The sequence below is a fragment of the Pteropus vampyrus genome, unplaced genomic scaffold (assembly GCF_000151845.1).
Source record: "Pteropus vampyrus isolate Shadow unplaced genomic scaffold, Pvam_2.0 Scaffold6, whole genome shotgun sequence".
In the NCBI taxonomy this organism is placed as follows: Eukaryota; Metazoa; Chordata; class Mammalia; order Chiroptera; family Pteropodidae; genus Pteropus; species Pteropus vampyrus.
Window position 1 is genome coordinate 8,692,110 of NW_011888787.1, and position 8,405 is coordinate 8,700,514.

Sequence of the window (8,405 nt, forward strand, 5' to 3'; positions counted from 1 at the left end):
GGGTCCCCATCCGGGGACTGCAGGGCTAATCAGGTAAACAGCAAGAGGCCTGGTCAGGTGGTATGAGGGCCCGGCCTGGGGAGGAGGCCAGGGCTTTAGTCCCAGCCTTGCCACCCTCTAGCTATGTGACCTTGGTCAAATTCCTGTGCCTCAATTTCCCCTTTGTAAAACAAAGGAGTTGAATAAGGTCAATGGTTTTCAAACGTTTATTTAACATTAGAATCCTTTTTTTTTTTTTTTTCCCAAATAAAATCTTAAGTAGAAGCCCAAAATATGAAACGGATAACGGTAGCACTGTGGGATTGAGGTGGGGGTCAGGGCTTGTCCCATCTCCACTGCTCCTCCAATAGAGAAACCCCTGGAAAGCCCTGTCGAGCCCGAGGGTCCAGGGGAGCCCAGTTTGAAAAGGATCGGACCAGATGCTCCCTTTCAACACGGAACTCTGGGAACAGCTTGTCACTCTCAGCGAGTCACAGCGGAGGAGCCATGACTCCTCTCTCAGGGACCCCAGGCCCAAGGAACTTCTATGTGACCACGCAGTGATGCCAAGAATGAGAAATCAGCTTTTCTCTTTCTCCCCAGGGGAAAGAAAAGGAGATGGGCTTTGGGGACTGCAGGAGGGATTAGGGATAGACTACATTCCTGGCATGGTGCTGGGTGGGATGAGGAGAAGGAAGATGCTGTTGTGTCCAGGGCTCGGGAGAATGCCCTCCCCTTTGACGGAAGATGAGCTTTTTTCCTCTGGTCAAGGCCAGGGGCAGCTCCAGAGACAGAGGGGTGGCTTAAGTGGCCTCTTCCACAGGGTTCTTCCTCTTCAGACTTCCTTTGACTCTGTGATTTGGGAGGATCTAGGGGCTGCGTGGGCATTTTGCTCTTCACCTAATAGCCATGTGGTGCGGGGAATGTTCGGAAATTATACCATCTGTTAATTACCCTTTGAATCAGGGTTGGGTAATAAGACTCTCATTTCTGCTGAAGGCCCAAGCCAACACATGGAGAAAATGCAGCTCTCCATTCATCTCTCTCCCTTGGTACTAAAATGAGCTTCTGAGTGGGAGAGAGCAGCTGCCTTGGCTTTGGATCATGGACCGTGGTTCTGGAGCCTAGCACTGAGAAAGGGGTTTCCATGTTAGGCAGGGGGCAGGAAGCACCCCTCCAGGTGATTGGCCTTCTTGCCTAAAGGCAGACAGGTTGAAGGTTGCAAGGAACCCCTCCCTTCATCTCCAAGCACGTTTGGCAAATAGTCCTTAATCCTCACCCCCCCCACCCCCAACCCCACCCCCGCCCTGCCTCCTGGGGAACAGGACAGAGCTGCCTCCCCAATCCACTCTCACGTCCTCCTCGTCCTCCTCGGCTACTTCCACCTCCCAAAAACAGGAAGGAAACTTCTATATCTTCTATGCATCAGAGTCTCTGACTAGGATTAGCTCTGGTGGTGTCCTTCTTGACCCCTAGGGGGAGGGCTGCCTCCTTTATGGAACTTTCCAGCTCTAAGGAAACTTTAGCACTCCCTCCTACATGGGAGAAAACCAGGTGTAGCAATGCTGGGAGTCTGTTCAAAGGGAATTTACTGTTTTTCTAGGCCAAACATTCCACTTGACAGTGGAGGCTCTGGGAGGAAAGTGACATGCTGAGAAAGCCCGGGGCTCTCCCATGCTTCTCCTTGAGGGTACCCCAGGCATATGGAGAATACAGCTTGCATAAGGCATGGCTGTCAGCTAAACAGGGTAGCATGGGTGAAGTGCTCTTGGAGCAACTGAGACAGAAAAGGCTAAAGGAATTCAGAAGGGAGAGCAGTGAGGATTGAGGTAATCCCACAGGGCTTCCAGGAGGGGGTAGAACTTGGGTTGCCTCTTGAAGAATCAGGAACTGCATTCCTGGCAAGAAGAATTAATCAGCAAACTCATTTAACCTACAGGTTAAGAGGCTTACTCAAGTTACACAGATAGGAAGTGGGAAACCTGGCATTTGAACCCAGGCAATTTGGCTGCGGAGTCCATTCTCTTCTTATGTCTTACACTATGAATGAATGAAATGTGAATGTCACCTTGGCTGAAGCCAAAATTAGACTGGGTATGCAGTGGCCCAGCACACTGAAGGGGCAGACGGGGCCCCGCTGGGAAGAACCAGGTAACTTCTGTCATGGGCAGATCCTTGTGAAATTCTGGGACCAATGGCCCATTTGGAAGGAGGGGTATGGAGGGTAGATGCTGATGGGAAAGATCACAGTGACCTTCGATGGGTGAGCGGGGTAGTTACTCTGGCAGGAGAGAGGTTGGGGGACAGGCCCTGATGCCTGATCTTGTTTCTGGGCTCAGTGTTGCTTTATAAAAGGTACAGAGATGGGGAAGGGAGAGCCTGGCCATGTGGAGCTCCAGACACGGGTGCTCTGGGAGGGTGGGGGCGGGGAAGGTGACCAGGAACACAGCAGAGCTGGCAGGCCAGGACCTGAGTGTTCTCTTGTCCACACTTGCCTTTCCTGTCCAGTCCGCTTCCCCCCACTTTTCTTTGCAGATGAAGGGGGTGCTCCTTGAGCCTGGACACTGCTGTTTCTTGGCCCCCCACTTTATGTTTGGCACAGAGGGGGCGCTCAGCCAGAGTTGTGTGGATTCTTCTTGTGGTTGCTTCCCCTTTAAACCATTCTCCACTCAGCAGATGAAGTAATCTTTTTTCTTTAATTAATAAAAATTTTTTAGATTAGAAAAAAATCTCCCCCGATTTGTTTATTTTGGAAAATGTTAAGATTCAGAAAAATTGCCAAAATGGTATAATGCATCCGCAGCAAACTTTCCTCTAGATTCAATAATTGTTGACACTGTGCTCTCTCAGTTTTTGGAGGATGAAGTGAAAGCGAGGCACAGACATCATGGCACCTCAACCCTCTGCTCCTTAGGGTGCAGCTCCTAAGAATGGAGCCCTCTCCCACATCCCACAGGACGATTGCCACACCCAGCACCACAAACTGTGATTCCTGGTATTATCTGATATTCAGTCTGATTCAATTCCTTTCTGTTCCTCGAAGGTCTTTGATAGCTGCTACTTTCAGATCACAAGTTTATGCATTACATTTGGTTATGTCACTTTCGTGTCCCTCCCTCCCTTCCTTCTTCCTCCCTTTCTCTCTCTCTCTCTCTTCGTCCCTCTTCCCCTTTTATCTTTCTTTCCTCCCCTCCTTGTTTTCCTTCTTCCTTCCTTCCTTCCTTCCTTCCTTCCTTCCTTCCTTCCTTCCTTCCTTCCTTCCTTCCTTCCTTCCTTCCTTCCTTCCTTCTTTCCTTCCTTCCTTCCTTCATTTTCTTTTCTTTCAGTATCAACTGAAGAGTCCAGGCCAGTTTTCTTGTTCAATCTGCCACATTCTGGATTTAACTGATTATAGGGCCCCCATGGTGTCTTTCACAGAGTAATACTGTAAAGTCCGAATCTGAGCATGTTGCTCCTTTCCTAAAAACCTTGCGCGAGGCTTTTTTGTTGTGCCTTGAATGAACGTCAACTTCCTCATATTGGTCCACAAAGCCTGGTGTGGAGGGGCCCAGCCTCTTCTTACTCCTCCTCCTTTACTCTGTCCTGGACATCCTGGCTTCCTTCCAGCTGTCGAATGGGAAAGTCTTAAATGTCCCCTTGTTCACGGCATGTATAGCGATTTGTAATTACATAAAGTATTTATTGTAAATGTACTTGGTTAACATCTGTCTTACCTATTAGCAGTAGGTCCAGGAGCAGGGACGACACATGTGTCTTGAATAGCTAGCACCTGGCATGGGACCTAACACACAGTATATACTCAGTAAATATTGGGTGGATGGATGGAAGGGTGGATAGATGGATGAATAGAGGCATAGAGAAGTGGCCAGGTGTCCCTTTATTCCTGGAGCCACCATCTGGGAGGCCAGTTGGGTCTCTAGGTTCCTCTGTGGACAGCTCTGAATTCATTCACTTTAACCACAAAACTATTTCCGGTGCCAGTTGCAGCCAGGAGTCATAGGCCTGATGTAGCAGCCAAGTTACATAGACTTTCTCTGAGGCTCATTAAAAGACAGCGTTGGATGCCTCAACCCAGGGATAGGTTCAACCCACAGTGCCAGTGCTTTTTGCCGAGGGCGGGCTCAACAGGCTAGCATTTCACACTGATGCATAGTCTGTCTAAGATCTTGCTGAGATCATTTTTGGCTCCTGAGCAGAGAGGGGAAGAGCCAAGAGCCGAAAGCGGCAAATCCCAAAACAACACCTTCCATAACTTAGTTGTTACATTTATCAGAGCAGGCAGAGAGGAGAGCCCTAGCCCTGCTCTGGGTGCCAGAGGTATGCAGATAAATAGGACTCTAGCTCCGGCCTCAAGGAACAATCAGTCTGATGTGGTGGGAGAGCCATATTCATTAATATTTCTATGTGGGGTGGGAAGGATTAGGGAAAGCTTTGGAAAGAAGGTGGCATTTAGACCACCCGGAAGAGGAAGGAAGAATTCCCCAGACAAGCAGCAGGAATGGCATCTGGGTAAAGGGAACAGCGTGAGCAAATATGGAGGGTTGTAATGCATGCTCAGTGCTGGGTAAGTGAGTAGTCAAGTGGGCTGGAGCTCAGAGCTCATGGTTGGCACAGGCAGAGCAGAAAGGCCTGTTCATCTGAACTGTGGCCATGGTTGGATGAATCTTGACTCTGGCTTTTATTTGATAAGTTGAAGAGTCAGGGGAGGGCACGATCATGACTGTACCATCCACAGACTGCTCCAGGACAGTGAGTAGGCCCCTTGGAGGAGGAGCTGAGTCTGGCAGGCCAGCAGGAGGCGGTTGTAGCAGTCCAGGAGGAGGAGAGCCTGTGCTGCCACTGAGGAACAGGCTTCAGGGACAGAGCTGAGTGATAAAGGACTCAATGGGACCGTGTGAGGCTGGCCACTGGGGATGAGGAGGGGCTGGTAAAGAGTGACTCCCGGGTGTTTGTTTTGGGTGTCTGAATACCCAGAGGAGGGTGAAAGTAGAGGATCAGGTAAGAAGTTAGACTTGGACTTTTGGGTTTGCAGTCTCAGGGGTGGAGATGCTCGATGTCTCCATTGTAGGGTGGGCGGTTGGAACCGGAGATTCATGAGGAGAGATCATGGATTTGGGGTTAGAGGTAGGAGAGCATACAGAGAAAGAGCAAGGAGAGCGTGGAGCCCGGGGGGACCCATATTTCGGGGCAGGCACTAACTCCTTATCCCATCCACCTCACTAGCCTCGACTCAACCTCCCCTCACTCTCTGCACTCCAGCTATTCAGGCCTTCTTGCTGCTCCCTCATGCTGTTCTATCTGGAACATTCCACCTTCTCTCGGAGGGGTGGGGACCATAAGGGCCCAGAATGTCGGTCGATGAGGTACCAGAACCTAGGAGTGTCCACTATTTATCTTTGAGGAAAAGGAGCTAGATGGGATCAGAATTGCCAGCAGAGGCAGGATGGCAGTTTTAAGATGGGGAAATGTAAGCAGATTGGTATGTTGGGGGGAATGGGTGGGGAGGGGAGACATGGAGAGGAAGGGAAGAGGTTTAGGGGGAGAGCTAGCTAAAGAACAGGGACTCAGGGACATGATATCCAGGGCACAAGCAGAAAAGGGCTGGTTTAGGAGAAAAAATAGGAAAAAAAAATTTTTTTTTCAGACAAGATGGAAGGTAAAAAGGATTGAACACTATTTTAAATGGGAGCTAAATTCTTTCTTCGAGGTTTAAAAAACCTGTCTCCTTGACAGGTCACACCATCTTATCAGCAATTTGCACCTCCAGGAAAATCATTTTCCAGACTATTTTTGACAGCAGGTTTACACGGGGGCAGGAAGCCCCAGTCCTGTGGAGGAACCCCGGACAGCTCTCTAAAATTCAGGGCTTGTCAGCGAACCAATCAGAGCAGTGAAAGAGGCACTTCCCCTCCAGAAATAGGGGCTTTCTCAGAATCAGAGGTCGCTGGAACCCCCCACCTCTGTCCCGCAGGTCTGGGGATCTAGAGGTTGAGAACTGGCAGGGCTGGTGTCTGGATTTCCTTATTTCCTGCAGGTGGATGGGGAGCCCAGTAGCTGGGTTTCTGCAACAAGGACCCGCCTGCAGCACCACCACCCTGTGTGTGGGGGGGCCTCTTAAAAGGGCAATGTCAGAGGCGGGCGATGTCGGCCCCATCAGACCTCCCCCGGTGGAGATGCGGGATTGCGCCCCTCCTTTTGTGTGTTATCTGGGAGGAGCTTTTGGGGAACCCCTTGCTGGGAGGTGAGTAGGGAAGTGGAGCAGGCCCCTACTCCTGGCACAGGCTCTGACATGTAGCACATTTCTCTGGGGCCCATCCCAGCTCTGCCTGTCAGACTCATCCTGGGAGTGTGGCCAGGGAGATTTGGGGGGGGGTTGCTGGGGGAGAAGAGGAGGTCTCGGCCCCCCGGGGTAAACCGGAAAAGCTTCAGGGAAGAAAAAGTGGGACATGTCGCAGGGAGAGTGTCAGTTCCCTGGAGGGATTTCACCACGGGGCGGGGGTGGGGGGGTTAGTTCCTTAGTGTGACCGATAACCTGAGCTTCCCTTGGTCTCACATTGGGTTCCCAGTTGCCTGGCTCTTTAGAATTCCTCTCTGGAAGCCTAGTCCCTAGTCGTCTCTCTTGGTAGAGGCCTGGAGTCTCCTCTCTTGCCTCGGGCACACAGACCTGCATCTTGGGCTCCTAAGTCCTGGGTGTGGGAACCAAGGGTTGTTGAGGGACCCAGGGCTCTGACTCACTCCACTGGGCCTGTGGGGTTGTTTGCTGAGGTAACTTGGGTAGCTAAGGTTGGAGATGGGGCAGATCAAGGTGCCAGGGATGAGAGCATCAGCCACGAGTTGCCTAGGCAACTGCCAGGGTGGAGTCAAGGTTATCTGGGCAGGTTCCCAAGTGCTCAGCTTCCAGGCCAGTCGGCCCATCCTAAACAAGGCTTGCATCAGCCCCATCCCACTGCTCCAGGGAGGGGAGTCTGGTTTTCAGCTCGTTATGGAGGCAGGCCACACCTTTCCCAATGACTGAGTTCTTTGAGAGCAAGGGCTGTGGCCCATTCTCTAATCCTGGCTCTTGAACGTGTCTGGAACAGGGTCAGCACTCAGTAAACCCTTGTGTGTTGCGCCCATGTGCTCACCCGCTTGTGTTCTACTGTATGACCTGCAGGGAAGGACCTCAGCCACAGGGTCACCTTTTCCTTCACACTTTCTCTCCTCTGGCTTCAGGAAGAAGCGGGTATAGACTTTCTAACAGACTAATTGGCATACTGCTCTACTCTGGACTTCACGCATTCCTTTGCACAAGGCAGGCGCCCAGGCCAGTCCACACCCTGACCCAGCCGCAGGGTAGGTAGGGGAAGGTTGGCATGGGGAGCTGGCTGCCAGGAGCATTGGGCAGGAGGCTCTTTCTGCATAAAGGCAGCACTGAGTCCAGGTTCCAGGTGTAACTAGCTCCAGAAAACTGGTCAAGGGAGAAGGTAATCGACCAGTCAAGAAAAGACCAGAGCCAGCCAGGGCCCCCAGCAGCTCAGAGCCCCAGCTCCTACCTTCACACAGTGTTCAGGGCCCTGGAAAAAAGCAGTGCCTCCTGCTGGAAGGAAGGTCACAGGCACAAGAAGCAGAAGAGGGTAGGAGTGGGGAGCAGAGTGAGGAGCAGAGTGGGAAGCATAGTGACTTCTATGGCTAGATGGGGCTGTTCGAGGCCATCTGAAAGTTTCTAACCCCAAATCCCAAAGGACTTTTCATATGGGGTGGTGAGCTAACCCAGCCTCTTGCTCACTGTGCAAACTGCCTTTCTTCACATCAAATAGCTGGGCTACAGGAATGGGAATTTCTGGTCCTTCTGAGTAAATGAGAGCAGCTTGCTCTTTTGTCCGCTGGCTCTGGCTTTGTTATTCCAGAGCTGAAGGCAATGGGCTACAGTAGAGGCGGGCTGGTTGAGCCCACTTGTGGCAAGAGAGCTACTATGGTCGCCTTTTCAGGTGTCCCAGTAATGACAGGGTTGCCGGCAGCAAGATTAATAGGATCAGCTCCATGCCCCAGTGTAAAACCAAGCATATGGCCTCTTTCCTGGGTGCCAAGCTCTAGCCAGCCCAGGGAAGTTGCTGCTTAGGGACTAAGGAAGCTGAGATGACATAAAGGCTCCTAAGCGACAGGACAGTTGAGTCTTGCTCTCATCTTCCCTAAGAAACACAGCAAGCACCAAGCACTGCTGAGGAGTCAGGACTCCTAGCTTCCACTTGGCCAGGCTGTCTCATCTCCCGTACCCAACTTGTACTGTGTCTCCTATATGATGGAAGAGGTATAATCATGTCCCCACCCTTCCTTCCGAGACTGTCACGAAGATAAAAGGGATCATCTATTGGAAGTATTTTAGGCTCCTAGGAGAGAAGCACTAAACTAACAAGAGGTATTATTAAAGTAAAGTGTTTGTAGATTGT